This window comes from Ambystoma mexicanum, chromosome 5p, assembly GCF_040938575.1.
Source record: "Ambystoma mexicanum isolate Mex_15411 chromosome 5p, UKY_AmexF1_1, whole genome shotgun sequence".
NCBI classification, from domain to species: Eukaryota; Metazoa; Chordata; class Amphibia; order Caudata; family Ambystomatidae; genus Ambystoma; species Ambystoma mexicanum.
The window spans coordinates 722110056-722126337 of NC_090930.1; the positions used below are offsets into that span (position 1 = coordinate 722110056).

Below are 16282 nucleotides of genomic sequence, written 5' to 3' on the forward strand. Positions count from 1 at the left end.
ACCTGGTGTAGACATACTACTCCCCGAATTCACAGCACATTGATTGCTGTTCACACAGGAAAAATCTTATCTGTTGCCTCTTAGTTGTTTTACGTTGTCTTTAGAATTCCGCTTTGAATTGTTTCACAATTGAACTGTGTCTGTTTTGACAAACCTCCACAGAGGTTGGGTTTGTTGCACACAAACCATTTTCAACTTTGTCCCGAGCATTGGTGGTAAATGGCGTTTTAAAGCATTTACGTTTATGCTCTGTTATGGGCCAACAAACCATTGATGATGTCTATTCTCTCTGTAAATTGTGTTGTGTTTTTGACTCATGCAATTACAACATTAAAAGTCCTCTAGAGATCTTTCTCTATGATAACAATTTCGAAGAGTCATTTTTTCAAACCAATTGTGGGAGCCCTTCGTGTATGAGTACCCTTGAACCTATTCATTGGTGTATTTTGTTTCTGATTTAACCCTCCTGGGTATAATAGGTTCCATACCAGGAGCCCGAATTTTTTGACGCTATGCAGGGGGTCCAAGGTTGGGGACTGTGGGATGTTTTTACCCATGTATCCAAGCCCTAACACAGAACTGTGCATTACTGGCATTGAAAACATCATGATGGCCGAAACTCCCCAGAAAATGCACAGGGAAAACATGAAAAATAGGTTGCCATCCATTTTTGCCTCTGTTAATGTTAATAAAGGAGACCATGGCCAAGCCCTATCCTTTGGCTACACACAGAGCAAAAACCAGTGCAAAGAAATATGGTGCTGTTCAAAAACTGAAATGTATCAATTCAAGACAGCTCCCAAAAAGGGGTGCAGTACCGGCGCTCGACACTAACCGGCGCTAGCGGTCTAAACTCTGACAGAAGGTCTGTCTTTCAGGAGCTGACAAGGAACCTGAGTTAGCTGGAAACTTCAAAGCCTTGCTGGTTAATGAGAATTCTTAACACCTACTGTTCCCAGGCCCCACATCAGAAGGCAGACTGATCTAATTAAAAGTTCAAGAGGCCTTTGTCCATGGGAAGCATTCACACCTGCCCTTACCAGCAACAACACAAGGAGATCACAGGTTTCTGTTAACCAGAGGCAGAGTGGCACCCTGCTTTGCTGACCTAAGTCAACACAATAGACTCTTCAGCTGAATAGGATATGCTGATTTGATGTGTAATTGTCAACAGTTGCTCTGGGGGAAGGAAGACATTTGATCTCTGAGTCAAGCCAAGCTCCTGGGGGCGGACCCAGACGTGAATTCCATTAAGGGCAAATGTATGTTTATTAAATTGCTTATAAAATATTGTACGAAGCTTAAAAATGTACAATTTGGAGATTCTTAATATGAAAAATGTACCTACAATTTGAGACTAAACTCAACTTTGTACGATGTTCTGAGACCGAACCCTGCAATGTATTAATCTTGCAGACACTGGGTTTATGCTAGAGACATGATAACTTATATTAATATGCTCAGGGAGAGGGTGCAGGTCTGTGTACATTTTGAGGAAAAACCAATATGGAGAAAGTCACTAAAAAGCGAAAAATGTTGTTTCTAAACCCAAGCTTGTAGAAACATGTGCCTTGAACCAAACTGTACCTTAAGCAATCTGTGATGTGCACATGTAAATTCAACGACGTGTGCATCTGGGAAACCTGTTAGTTATGAAAAATTCATTTTCTAAGTAAAAGCAAAGGGGCGTTTCTTCAATAGATTGTAAATTGGTAGCACTGGATGACTCACAACTCTGTTCCCCAGTCAGGCGACAGAGAATCCTATAGCCTATCAGGATCATCAGAGGGTTGGGCATAGAAAGTCAGCCTTCCCACCCACTTTCAAAAGACATAAAAAGAGCCACTGAGACCCAGGTAGAGACATTCACTTCCCACTTCAAACTGATTTCTTGCGAAGCACTTTGACGGACGACTTCAAATTCAGGCAAAATCCAGAGACCAGAACTTAGAAAACCAGACTCCAGACTTCAAATCCAGACAGATCCCGAGATCCAGAATTTAGACTCCAGAACTTAAAGCAGAGGGGCCAATCCACAAGCTGAATCCTTTTCAGCAGGCCTCAAAATCTTTTGCAACCTGATGATTCTGGCTAGAACCCTGTGCCAGAAAGCAGAGCTGTATCCAGACCGCCGTGCAGTGCCAATAGAAGACCAGACCCAGACCAGACCGCTGTGCAGTGCCAGAACTTTAGCCAGAACCAGAGATCCAGACCAGCAGAGCAGAGAGAACCGCAGCTAAACCTGTTGACCCGATCGGTGACAAGGCCCATTCCTTCCAAAATTAGGAGGGAGTATCCAGCCAGAGCTGTGCAAAACCAATCTCTTAGTTTAAAATAATCTAATTCAAACCATTTCCACATATTTAGAACTGCATAGAAATCGTGTGTCCATTCTGTAATTTCAAACCTGTGAAAGTGTCATTTGAATCTTACTTTATTTCTGAGAATCTACCTCCACTACATCGTCCGTATCTTTTGAACCATACGTGCTAGCAACGAGATTTAACTGTCATCTTAAAGCTAAGAATCTAAGCTTTCCGACTTTCTACTCCTTATAGTTTTTCCGTAATCGCGCTCGACGCACTCGGAAAAGTGCCGCGAATTGCAATTTGACTCAATTCCTCCACCTGTCAAAAATAAATAAATAAAAAATCGCTGCCTTTTGCTTCCATTGCTGAAATTCGTTTTCAACCTGATAATCCCTCATGAATCATTGCTAGTGTTGACCTGAACTAATTCAAAGTAGCTGTCACCTGCCCTGAATCTCATATAGGGAATTAAAATCATTTTTAGCATATTTTCACTTCATTGTAAATCACATTAAAAGTATTTCTGCAGGTTTTAAAAGCATACCGGTTGCTCCATGCTTGCTAGGGGGGAACTAGAATTTGTATTGCATTGTGATTGTCTTCCTGAAACTGTGTGCTCTCCTTCCATCTCTTCATATTGCATAGGGGGGGGGGGGGGGGGGGGGGGGGAGTGAATTGCCACAAGGGAAAAAGTGATCGTATTATCTCTTGTTGAAACCAAATCAGTCTATTTCAGTGCTGCATTCTTTTCCATCATTGCATTTCCTTGAAACCATAAAGTATTCTCAGCTACCTTATCCTTTCTATACCAACTCCTAAGTGATTAAAAAAGTGTGCTAGTGTAATATCATCCCTTATTGATCACTGTCATATTCATAACGGTGCTATCAAATATTAATTTATAAAAGTGTGATATATATATTGTTTAATTTGTAAAAGAAATATTTTAATTTGCAAAACAAACCTACTTCTTGGCTCAGTGAGGTCAGGGGGATTCAAAGAGAGGGGCGTTATACAAGGGTTTATCATCCAGATCTATGAACTTGTCATAAAAATATATAAATAGGGCTTCCCTTGGGCATCCCAGACTTGGCATCGACTTAGTTGGAGTGCTGAATTGAAGTCACTTAACAGGACGAGTCCCTGCTAGTTCGACAACCATGCTCAGCAAAGTGGGGGCATGGGGCCAGATGCCTCGACTTCAAGTAGGGAGAAGGGTGGTGTGGGGGGGAGAGAAGTGGGGGGGGGGGGGGAGTGTGAACCGCGCATGCCTTGGGATAAGCAAATTGGAAGGGCCTGGAGCCTAGTTGGATACAGGAGGTGTAAAGAGCAATGGGTTAAGAGGGAAAATGGTTGAAGGGGCGGTGGGTACGCTGAATGTGAAGGGCATGAATTTGCAAAACAAAAAGGTCCCCGACTAGTAATATGTTCTGTAAACAGAAACTAGCAGTCCTCTTCCTACAGTAGACACACTATCGATAAGGGGCGCAGTCACCGATAAAAGGTAAAGAGTTGGGAAGGAATTTTTGGGCTTCTCACAAATCCTCTAAAAAGGAGGGGTTGGGCATTCTTCTGGGCAAATCGTTCAGTATGATAGGGAATGAGATCAGGAGAGGTTTGGGGGAAGATTCTAGGGAATAAAGGTTATGTGTGAGCAGAATGCGAATCACACTCGCCACCCTTTATGCACCCAATGTGGGCCAGGTAGAATTTCTATGACAGGTGTTTAGGGTGATGAGTGGGCAGAGGGTGCCATGATGCTAGGCAGGGATTTCAACTTGATACTGGACCTGAAGCTGGATTAGTGTTCAGCAAAGGGGACAGGGGCGAGAAGGCCATCAATGGATAACCTTGCCCTGAGAGACCTTCTACAAGACCACTTCTGGGTGGAAGTGTGACATAGATCATGGCCAGGGAACTATACCTTCTTTTCTTTCCCCTGCACCAATCGTACAAGAGAATTGACCTCGTGCTTACACCGAGCGAGGGGGATGGGGAGGTCAGAGTGCCAAGGATGGAGGCCATTACGTGGTCAGACCACAAACTTGTGGTAGTAGACTGGTGGCTACCGAAGGCCTTGCAGAGCTATAGATGGCAGTGTAATGATTCTCTCCTGAGGACCAAGTGTTCATGGAGTTTCTGAGGAAGGAGATACAGGCCTATTTTGAAATTAATGACAATGGGGAGATGGGTATGACTACAGTGTGGGAGGCAGCCAAAGCCACTTTTCGGGGTCTGTTCATTGTGGAGGGTTCCCGTAGGAAGCACGAGAGGGCTCTGATCGAAGGTAAACTCTGAAATAAACTCAGAGCTATGCAGTTACAGTTAAATCCGAGCGGCATAGACATGGGGGCCCTTTTGGGGGAAATGAGAGAAGAGACAAGCACTTAACTTGGTTCTAATTGGAGAGGTTGTCAAAAAAATTAGGTACTATGAAAGGGGAGACAAGGTGGGGATTCTCCTGGCATATAGGACGAAAGGTTGTAGGGTGGATAGGAGGGTAGAAGGTATTCGAGACACCGGGGGCTGGATACAAAAAGGTGGGGCGGATATAACAAGGGGAGTCGGTGGAGGACATGCGGCCAAACCTGGCTGGGCAAAACTTCCTAAACTTACGGGGACAGAGATGGATGCCTTGAGGGGGAGATAACTTGGGAGAAGATCCTGGGGTCATTAGGGGCTGAAGATAGGGAAGGCCCTGGGAGGAGACTGCTTCACAGCCGATTTTTATAAGCAATATCAAACATTGCTGGCAAAACCTCTGGCTAATCTGTTTAATAGCGGGGCAAGATACAATACCACCGACGTTTCTTCAGGCCCTGATTGCGGTTATACCGAAACCAAGAAAAGACCCTGCGGAATGTGCCTCATACAGGCCCATCTCTCTTCGAACTGTGGACACAAAGGTTTTTGCCAGGATCCTAGCGACGCGGTTAGACACACGTATCCCTAGATTGATTCAACCAGACCAGGTGGGGCTTGTGTTAAACAGGCAGGGATCGGACAGTATGCAGAAAACTCTCCATGTGCTGTGCGCAAGGGCTGTCCGGGAGGAGAAAGCGCTCTTGCAATCCCTAGACGCCGAAAAGGCTTTTGACCGGGTAAGTTGGGCCTTCATGGGGGAGGTCTTTTTGTTCCTGGGAATGGGCCCGAGATGGAAGGGTTGGTTGGATATCGCCCTTATACTCAAAGCCTGCGGTCAGAGTTGTGGTCAATGGAAACGAATCAGGGCCCTTTCCACTAGGGAGGGGTAATGCATCAGGGATACCCCCTATCCCCGCTCATATATGCATTAGTGATGGAACCATGGGCAGTGTTGATCCGGGACAATAGTGATATTGGGGAGGGTCACGGTGAGTGGGATACATTGCAAGATAAGCCTATTTGCGGATGATGCACTACTCTATATTTCCGGGCCATCCCAATCAGTCCCTCATGTGTTGCAAAGTTTAGAACGGTATGGAAAGCTGTCTGGCTTCAAGGTCAACCTGGAGAAATCAGTGGAGATCATAGGGGGGGTCCGGGGGGGGGGGGGGGGTTTAATCAGACAGAGAAAGAGAATTTGTGAAGGGGCTTCCTTTTAAGGTGCAGAGGGAAATGTTTTGCTACTTGGGGTTTCAGGTGACGCGAAGTCCGAGGGATCTTTTTAATGGCAACTTTCTCGCCCTCTGGTCGGCAGTGAAACAAGACATGGAGAGGTGGGCAGGGTTGGGGTTATCGTGGATGGCGCGTCTTAACTCTGTAAAGATGATGGTTCTCCCCAAGTTCTTATTCCTGTTCCAGATGCTGCCGGTGCTAATCCCCAGGTCTTTCTTAATGGAGGTGAAACTAGCTATGTTGAGGTTTCTTTGGGCTGGGAAGAAACATGTGATCTCTTACGAGATATTAACAAGGCCAGAGGAGGAGGGGGTGTGGGCTTCCCAGATCTGGCAATGTACTACAAGGCGTCCCAGCTTAGAGTCCTGTTGGGTCATTTTAACCCGGGCTCAGTGGGTGGCTATGGATAATGAGGTACTGGCCCTGGTTATGTTAGACGAGTGGTTGTGGGTTCCCAAAACCTGCATCGCAGTGTGTCCTGCTGCATCCAGTGTTGGAGGTCCTATGGTCTCTTTGGAAGGAGGGAGGCGATAATAGGTGGCTTATGACTTGACCATCGCCCTTGAGCTGTATCTGGCCTCCCCCACCCCCCCCCTACTGAGGGATGGGATTGAGGAGCCTTTGGAATTCCAGCCTTGGTACGAAGCTGCACTCAGTAGGGCGGTACAGTTATGGGATGGGGGAGCCTTTGTATCCTTGAAGGGACTGGAGGAGGCCCTGGGTCTGAGCAAGCTGTCACCCTTTCGCTTCGTGCAATTGAAAGGGGTAATGACCGAGGATAGATTGGGGGAGAATCTACGGAGGAAGCTGATATACTTCGAAAGGTTCCCGATCACGCAGAAGGGAAGCAAGGGACTGATGGCTAGATTATATAGAATGCTTCTCATGGCAGCTCCAAAGGAAGCCCCTCCTGCAAGAGTGAGGTGGGGACAGGACCTGGATAGGGATAGCGAGGACCCGCTGTGGGCTTGCATGTGTAGACAGGCTAACTGCTCCACTAGATTGCTTCAATATAGACACCAAGCCCTGAAACCTATTGCATAGGTGGCATTACCCTCCAGTGATGATAGCCAAGATAAGGCAAGGATATGACCCCCCACTGCTGGAAGTGTCACTGTGCAAAGGGGGATTATATACACATGTGGTGAAATTGCCCTAAGGTGCAGAAATATTGGAGAGAGGTCCTATTGTGGATAAAGGGGGAGGATGGGATCCAGCAGGAGATCTCCCTGTGGCTCATCCTCTTTGGTGTAAACGTGGAAGGGGAGCCTGAGGCAGAACAGGGTCACATGTTTCATATTATGTTAGTGGCAGCGAGGTGTTTGGCCCAACGGTGGAAAAGTCTGTGAATGCCAAGGGAGAAGGAGTGGACCACCAAAATATGTGCAATATACGATATGGAATACCTAACCCACCTCTTAGATGAGTCCAGATCTAACATTGAGGGAATGTGGCACCTGTTCTTTGAGAAATATGGACAGTTGACTTAGTGAAGCTGGGCGATAGTTGGAGGATGACTGAACAGAGAAAGTTTCTGCATTGGAGAGTGTGTTTGACGGGCCTCTTGCCTAAGTCGGGGACCAGAGGGGGAGGCATGTGCGCCCAACATACTAGCGTACACAGAAGGAATACTGCGATTTGGAGAAGAGACATTAACATGTGTCCAACTTTTGGTGGAGTTACATTTGAATGACCGATGGTTAGGAGGATGCGGGGGGGGGGTGTTTTATTGTTGGGGTTAATGAGTACAGCATAACTGCTATTTTGTGTAGTTATAACCGAAATGCCAATAAAATTTGATTTAAAAAAAAAAGTCTTTGCCAATCAACATGCCACCTTTGTGTCTGTCTCTTACTTCGAGACCCTCACAAGTCATCACGTAAACATTAGGAATAATGACAGTATTATAACACGGGTGCGCACAAGATAGACCAAATCTAGGTTACACAAAGGTCTTCTCTTAATTCCTAAACTGAACGATACTTGAAGCAGTCGGGACTGCCACTGAGATTGAGTTCCAGAGAACCGAAGAGTAGCATGAGGGTGAGTGCTTCCTAGTTTACTCCTTGCAATCCATTCTAGTTTCAAGTATGGCAATGTTCCTACTGCAAGATGGCAATGTTCTTACTGCAAGATGGCAATGTGCTGTCCAAAACTTTTAGTTTGCGCATCATGTATGCCGGTATACTGGCAGTGGTTGCTTTGTAGGCGAGGCAAGCAGGTTTGAACCAAATCCTAGCCATCAAGAAGAACCAGTGTTATTCAATGAAGATAGGGGTGATGTGGTTGCATTTCCAATAACCCGCTCTGAGGAAAATAGCGACATGGTGGGTCGCTTTGAGGAGGGCCAGGTGAGCCTTGCAAGGAGGACATTACCTCATCAATATGCGAGACCACTAGGCCTGGCACCACCATTTGGAAGTCCTGGGGCAGGAGGATGGGATCTATGTTGCAGTGTAGAGAGATCCGATATCAAGACAATCGAGCCTCAATTGAGCTCAATCAACCACTGCTCACTTGAAGCCTTAATTTCCAGTCTCCTGGGAGACAGAGGCCACAGATTACCTTGGTATTAAGATTCCCTTGTCTCACGAAAATTCAATCAGGTTAAATATTGTTTGTTTGATACACAGTATCACGTTGGTTGGGTTGTGTCAGAGCTAAAAAGATTAACAGAATACGTAGACTTTTATACTTTTTTCTTGCTCTCCAGGTCAAAATCCAGACTTCTCCATTTCAATGCTACAGTGTATTTTGTTCTCATTCATCTGGGCTGAAAAGATCACTAGAATTCCGGGGAAGGTTCTCACTAGGTAGGCTTATGTGGTGTGGGTGGTATGGGCGCCCCCCTGCATTAAGAGATATCAGTTTGCTGTCCAGCACTTGCACCAATTTGACTGGTTGGGTCACAGTCTCAAGGTGGCTGGGTAATAAACTAAACACTTACCCTAATGACTAAACAGTACTCTCAGCAATAGACAAGCTAGCTCCTCTTTCCATTCGTAACACTAAACATTTAGCACACTTAAACCGATGGATCACCCCTACCCTAAAAGAATTAAGGAAGGTCAAGAGAAGAGCGGAATCACATTGGAAAAAACAGCCAAATGAACTAAATAAACTAATTTGCTAGAGCAGCCCATGAGTACAAACAAGAAGACATCTCAACAAAATGTTCAGTATACAACGAAAGAATCGCCACAGCTAAGTTTAAAACCAAGGAACTCTCAATCCTCACACTTGGAATCTGCGGTCCCCCAAGCAGATAGCTGTAACAAAGATGCTAACTGGTGCTCTAACATCCAGAATGCTCTTCTTGACAAAATTACTCTACTGCAATCAAAAATTGCAGCCCAAAAAACAGTCTATTCGACTGAACTATCAAGCACCCTAAGATCCCAGTCAACCCGGGACTGCCTCAATTTGAATTTACTGAGGTCACCAATCAAGAAGTCTTGCATATTATCGCAAGCCTTAACCCAGCCAGGTGTCAAGGTGACCCATGCCCGGCCACAGTTATCAAAGATGTGCTCCGCAATTGACCCCGTTCATCACAAGTCTTATCAATGCCTCGTTCAGAAACTGTGTCCCGACGGACCTAAAAAATGCATTGGGTATTACCCTTACTAAAGAAGCCTACACTTGACCCAAACATACCAAACAACTACCACCCAATCACAACAGTGCCCTTCCTACTAACAATACTAGACATGGTAGCATATCTCCAAATCCAAATTATTTGGAAACTAATAACCTTCTGGGACTACACCAGTCTGGTTTCTGCCCAAAAACATGGGACTGAAACATCCCTTTTGGATCTAAAAATCCAAATGGACGATCTAAGAGATGAGGGAAAACTAGCCCTTCTCCTCCTGGATCTCTCAGCTGCGTTCAATCTTGTGGACCACAGAATCCTGTGCAAACACCTGACCTCAGCAGCATATTTCTCTCCAAACGCTATACAATGGATAAAATCCTTCTTAACAGACCGAACAACAAGCCCAACCTACAATGGTAACCTGTGGAGTCCCAAGGCTCATGCGTATCCCCAACTTAATACAATATTTTCACCAAACCCCTTTTCGACCACCTGGACGATTTGGGTGTCACCTATACAAATTATGCAGATGACACCCAAATCCTCATCCCCATCAAAGCAGATCATGCCACTACCGCCACCACACTCAATGCCATCTACCTAACAATACAAGCCTGGATGGCCTATCGTGGACTGTGCCTGAATGATAAGACTGAGTTGCTCCTTATAGTATCACAACATCAGCTATCCAAACTAAACAAAGTCTACAAATCCTTTAACATTGATGGAAACATCATAAAAGTTTCTGGGGTGAGGAGTGGGGGTGTGGCTTGGCGGCTATGTGGTAGGCTGCTAACTTCAGAGCGCCGTCGAGATCCTGTGATCAAATTAGCTAAACCTGGTGAGATCAGCAGAAATTGCAGCCGAAACAAGACGTAAGGGTCCATGAAGGACTGGAGCACACTGGGGAAGATTCTCAATTCGAATTGGGTCCTGAGAGAGACAAAACACGACGGAGAAGAACAAGGCAGACTCGCACTGCTGATCTTAAAATGGCGGATCGAGGCGGAGCGGTGCTCAGAGGGGCCTGTGTCTCTGAGGACCAGACAATGACCCAGCAATACAGAGAGCACCGAAAGAAGGGAACCAGGGGACAGCTTCCCCAGTAGGAGGCGTCCCACCCGAAACACGGAGCTGGTGCACAACACGGGAGCGCCGGTCATCCACGGAGTACCCAAACTGCCTGGGACACGCGCATAACGCCGGGCGAAGATGATAGTGGAGAGAGGCATCGGTCGCCGGGCAGACTGGGAACGTCGCATCAGGATCCAGGAGACTGCCCAGCGGCTGCCCCGCCAAAACAGCGAAGCGGATGACCTTGCGCCTGGTCGGGTGACCCGTGTGGCCTTGACACTCGAGGTGCGGTGGGTACACCAGGTCTCACGTAATCCCATTCCTGCTGCAGGGAGTATCAGAGACCTATAGTGGTCATCCTGGGAGATAGCGGGAGGTTGCCTGTTCCTCTTGGGCACACAGTGGCGAAAGCTGAGCCCGCTCCCCACGACACAAAGAAAGACTAACAGGTCCATCAGGACCCAGGCGGAAACGCATTAGATACTGGTCCGCCCGCCTGCTGGGCAGCGAGGCACCCGAAACTGTGCGACTGTGCCCTTGGTAGACTGTGCAGCGTCGGAGGCTATGACAGAGCTGGGAGACGAGTGACGATGCCAGAGGGGAGACAGAGCACCTGCGGGTTCCTGTGCGGCGAGAGGAGAACATCGTGAAAATCAGGTTAGCAGCACAAGACTTGGCCCAGCCGGGGAGGTTGGGGGGGAGCACAGTACTGCAGACTCCATGTATGAAGGCCTTTGGCGAGAAAGGCCTCGATCCACCGCTAACCTGCACCGGAGGCGATGAGAGGCGCTGACTTGTGTCCACTGGGCTACTTTTATCACGCACATTAAGGACAAGATCACAGCACAGGCCAGGCCAGGCCAGGAGGCCCAGGCTTCACGCAAGAGTGCTGGGCAATCCCACCAGCCTAAAGGCACGGATGCCGTGCGAGACCCTGCGGTGCAGGGGACCAGGCCTAGTAGGGTGCGGACCTTCACCACAGAATGGAGAAGAGAAAGGGAGCCCGCAAGGAACTGCAGAGGGTATGGAAACGAAATGGTAGAGATTGGTCGACGTGGGAGAACCCACCCGCAGAGCCATATAGCAAGAGGCAGAGCAAGAGGGTGAATCTGAAGACTGACACACCGGGCCAGGCCCGCGCAGCAGAGCACAAACAAGTGAAGTGCGCAGCAACGGAACACCCGGTAGGCCAAACCCTTAGGCCCACCAGTGCTGACATCAGGGCAGGTCGCGTAGCTTCATCCAATGGACAAAGTTACACATCACTTGGCGAACACATGCCTCCTACGCTGACCATAAAAAAAGGACAAGATAGGCGCAATCTGAAGCCAGTGACACTGTACGGAGGAAAGGGGACCGGCCTCCCAGACCCGAGAAGAAGCAGGGGTCGAACAATCCCCCGCAGCCAGAACTGTCTGTATTAAAACAGGCTAAAGACACATCAGTAAAGGGCCATCAGGACAGCGGGGTAAGGATACGTCGTCAGCCTGACTGCCCTCATAATAAAGGAATACGTGGGAGGACACAGCCCATCAACTGCCTTGGCGTATTGGCATTGCGGAGTGCGGGGCACAGAATGGTGGGCCGACGGTTCTCCTGATCAAGAACTGTGAGTACAGGGAGAGATACTGGAGCAGAAGCACATAGGAGAGACAATGCACCTCAATGTGAAGAGGGCAACAGAAATAAACTGGCACATACACAGGAACAAGGCCCAGAGAGCCACCATCAGAGGGACAGTGGGGGAAGACTGTGCATAATGCCTGAAAGAGTACAATGCCAAATAAATCAAAATGAGGAAGACGCAAACAAACTAGCATCAACTCATTTTCCAAAAAGTCTGGTAAAAGCCAACCCACCCCATCAGACACAAATATGCCTTAGACTAGCTCTGCACAGCAGGTAGGAGGAGAAAGCGAGGGCCCAATACTGGAGGCTATAGCGGCCCTGAAGGCATCCTTGGAAAATAAGCTGGATACATTCATGGTCGATATGGGCCTCCTCCGGCAAGATGTACGGAACAGGACAGACCGAGTGGGTATGGGGGAACAGCAAGTACAGCAGAACACCACAGACGTCACTACCACCAGGACCCAAATGTCAGATGTTTTAGATCAGGTGAAGATCCTGGAACATAGAGCAGAAGATGCAGAAGGGAAGGCCCGAAGGAACAATATCGGATTGTCAGACTGCCAGAAGGAGAAGAGGGCAGAGACCATGTGAATTACATAGAAACTGTGCTGCTGCAGGAGATTGGGGCAGGCGCTCTATCCCAAGGCTTCGCAGTGGAGAGAGCCCACATATCCCCGACCAGGAAACCCGAACTGGGAGCCCCAACCCCCAAGATCAATGTTTGCCAAGATCATGAACTTCAAAGATCGGGAGAAAATATTGACATTTTCAAGAGAAGGGGGGTGATAACCAGGAACACCGCCAGAATAACAATCTATCCAGACTATACTGTCACGGTCCAGAAACAAAGGGCGCGCTTCGGCCCAACCAAGGAACGCCTTAGGATGGGGGCATACGGTGCATGTTGCTGTATCCGGCCAAACTGAAGGTCATACATGAGGGTAGATCGTATTTCATTGAGACAACAGAGGAGGCCCATGCATGGATGGACCAGCGGGATATCCCTCAACAGCAACCCAGGAACGCCAATAATGATGGAAACCTGCCATGGTGATAACTTGGGCGAACCCAACGTGGGGAAGAATATTTTGGCATCACAGACATTACGCAAACCAGAAAGGAAAATAATAACATAATAACAGAGCGACAAGCTTCAGTTCTCCCACAGAAGACGACAGGACACGAACCCCCCCCCCCCCAAAGAACATCACTAGATGTCAAGTTCAAGGCATCATGCTGCGGCAGGCCGCCCCCACCTCGGTGGGCGGTGCAAGAGAAGCAGCTAGGTCCGAGCAGGGGAAGGGTGGCTGGGCGTTTGTTTAATAGTTGTAGTTAGTCAGTTGTTTGGTTGGTGAAAGGCACAAATAGTGGAGGAAGCAGCATACAAAGAAGCAGGTGGCGCGGCGCAAGTGGCGACGAGGCTGACGTGGATCTAATGAAGCAAAGCCAGGGAAAAATCCCCAGTCTGAGGTCCCAGGCGACTTTGGCACAGAATGACATTATCAAAGGGAAAATGGAGAAACGTGGGGCAGCACGGACTAGAGCTGGAGAAATGAGAACCATACGAACGTGCTTGCAGAGGGCTATGGGAAAGACTAGGCCACAGGGCATACCACATAAATGGGTCGGGATGAGGTAACTATTGCAACCTGGAACATCAGGGGCCTCAACACCTATGTCAAGAGACTCAGGGTATACGACAGGGTATACGCTTGGCTGAACAGGATGAAGTTCAAAATAGCTATGTTACAAGAGACTCACGTAACGCCCGAGAAGCAAACCAAAGTGGCCAAGAAATGTGGCGGCCAAATGTACAGTTCAACATATTTAAACTATGCCAGGGGAGTGTTCATATGGGTTTCTCTGGGGTCTCATTCCAGTTGATAAAGCAAGAAAGCGATTTGGGAGGCAGACTTGTGATAGTAAATGGCATGTTGGAGAACAAGGAAATCTGCTTGATAAACACATACGCTCCGAATCACGATGCCACAGAGTTCTTCAGGAAAATAGCACCCAAACTGCCACAACACAGAGGCGACGTTCATCTGGGCAGGCGACTTCAACTGTACCCTGGATCCCCTCCTGGACAGATCGGACGACAAGTAGAAGAAGCCAGCACCGCCAGCCAAGGCTTTACAAAGGATCCTGAACCAGCTGCACTTGGCGCACGTCTGGAGGAAGGTACACAGTGACGGGAGAGGGTATACACACTATAGCGCCCCCCATGGGATATTCACACGCATTGACTACCTATTCACGGGCAATGAATAGATAAGTGAATTCCTGGGGATAAACGTAAGGCCCAAACACTATCAGACCACGCACCACTGCTAGCGACATGGGCACATACTTATAGGAAGGCCCCTATACCATCCTGGCGGCTGAGGACAGAGGCACTGAAGGAGGGCAAGTTCCAGGAATATTTGCAAGACACAACAGAAGATTATTTTGAGCATAATTTGGGAAGCATAAAGAGCAACGGTATGATCTGGGATGCCTTTAAAGTGGTGATAAAGGGGGCGGCGATAGGGAAAACGGGGGGGACTAAGAGGTAGTACTCTGGCAGATCTCAGGCAAGTAGAAGGGGAGATAGAACTAGCCGATAGCCAAGCGGGTATAACAGGGGAGGAATCTGGGGAACTCACGACAGAGACAGATGTGTCGCAATCTGGGAGAGACTGTGGAGATTAGATTACGGGAAGTACATACAGAGATTACATGCAGAGGGGGATAAGCCTAGTAGTGTCCTGGTCTGGCTCATCAAGCAGGAGATTAGGAGAGACCCCATCAATGCTTTAAGAGACGAAGCGGGGGAAAGAGGTCAGGACCTAAGAGGGTATAAACAAAACATTTTCACAATTCTATGAGCAATTGTACGCCCCCAACCCAGCGGTGGAAATGGGCGATATAGCCGATGCTTTAGCCGAAATCAGATTACCAAGGTTAGCAGAAGAGCAGGTCCAAATACTTTAGGGCCCCCTCACAGTGAAATAACTAGAGACTGTAATTACTGAGCTCCCATCTGGCAAATCCCTGGGACTAGACGGGCTCCCAGGCGAGTTTTACAAGGAATACAAGGGCACCTTAGCACCTAGACTGTTGGAAACATATCCGGAGGCGTACGAGAAGGGGAAGTTGCCAGACAGCATGTCGGAATTGGTCATCATGTCATCCTTAAACCGGGGAAACCTCCACTAGATTGTGCCTCCTACAGGCCGATCTCCATTATTAATCAAGACTCTAAAATCCTCACAGCAGTGCTTGCTAACTGACAAACTGTTGATAATCACGCTAATCCACTCAAACCAAACAGGCTATGTCCCGGGAAGTACACGACGTGGAATCTGCAAAGACTCCACCACGTGGTAGATCAGACGAACCTTAGATGGGGCGAATGCGCCATAGCGTCACTAGACGCTGTTAAAGCTTTCGATTCGGTAAATTGGGAGTGGCTGTTGAGCGTTCTTGCTCACTTTGGAATCGGGGAGGGGTTCCTCCACTGGGTTAGGCTAATGCCAGAGCAAGAGTGAAAACTGGGAGGCACATATCTGAGGTCTGGAGGATTTACAGAGGCACCAAGCAGGGATGCCCTCTGTCACCGATGCTGTACATACTGGCCCTGGAACCGCTGCCGGTTTTCCTTAGTGCGGAATATGGGGACATTGGGCTAGATAGATGGGGTTATAAATCAAACTTGTTATATGCAGACAACATGCTTCTCTTTGTGGTAAACCCACGGGTACACCTATCATGCCTACTGGAAGCAATTGATGTGTATACTGTAGTAGTGGCTCGTGCTTTCTACGTTATTACATATACCAGACTTTCAGGAATAGCCATCAATAAGGACAAGTCCTCCCTAGTCCCCCTGTCCGATCTAAGATTTGTCCCCCCGAACCAACTGCCAGACCTGAGAATCACATGAGCACCGCGCTCTTTTCGCTATCTGGGGATAGATGTGCAACACAACACCATGGACACACACCAATTCAATACACGGGTGGCCCTCGATAAGACACAGAAAGCCATGGCCTACTGGAAGACACTTCTGCTAGGAATGATTGGGAGGGCG

General features: G+C 48.0%; 1 protein-coding gene across 1 annotated transcript in view; it reads right to left on the reverse strand.

The window, feature by feature from the left end:
- The window catches only part of LOC138480573 (uncharacterized), an 878042-nt gene that overhangs the window by 419724 nt on the left and 442036 nt on the right, over nucleotides 1–16282 (reverse strand). The gene's annotated exons all lie outside the window — the stretch shown is intronic.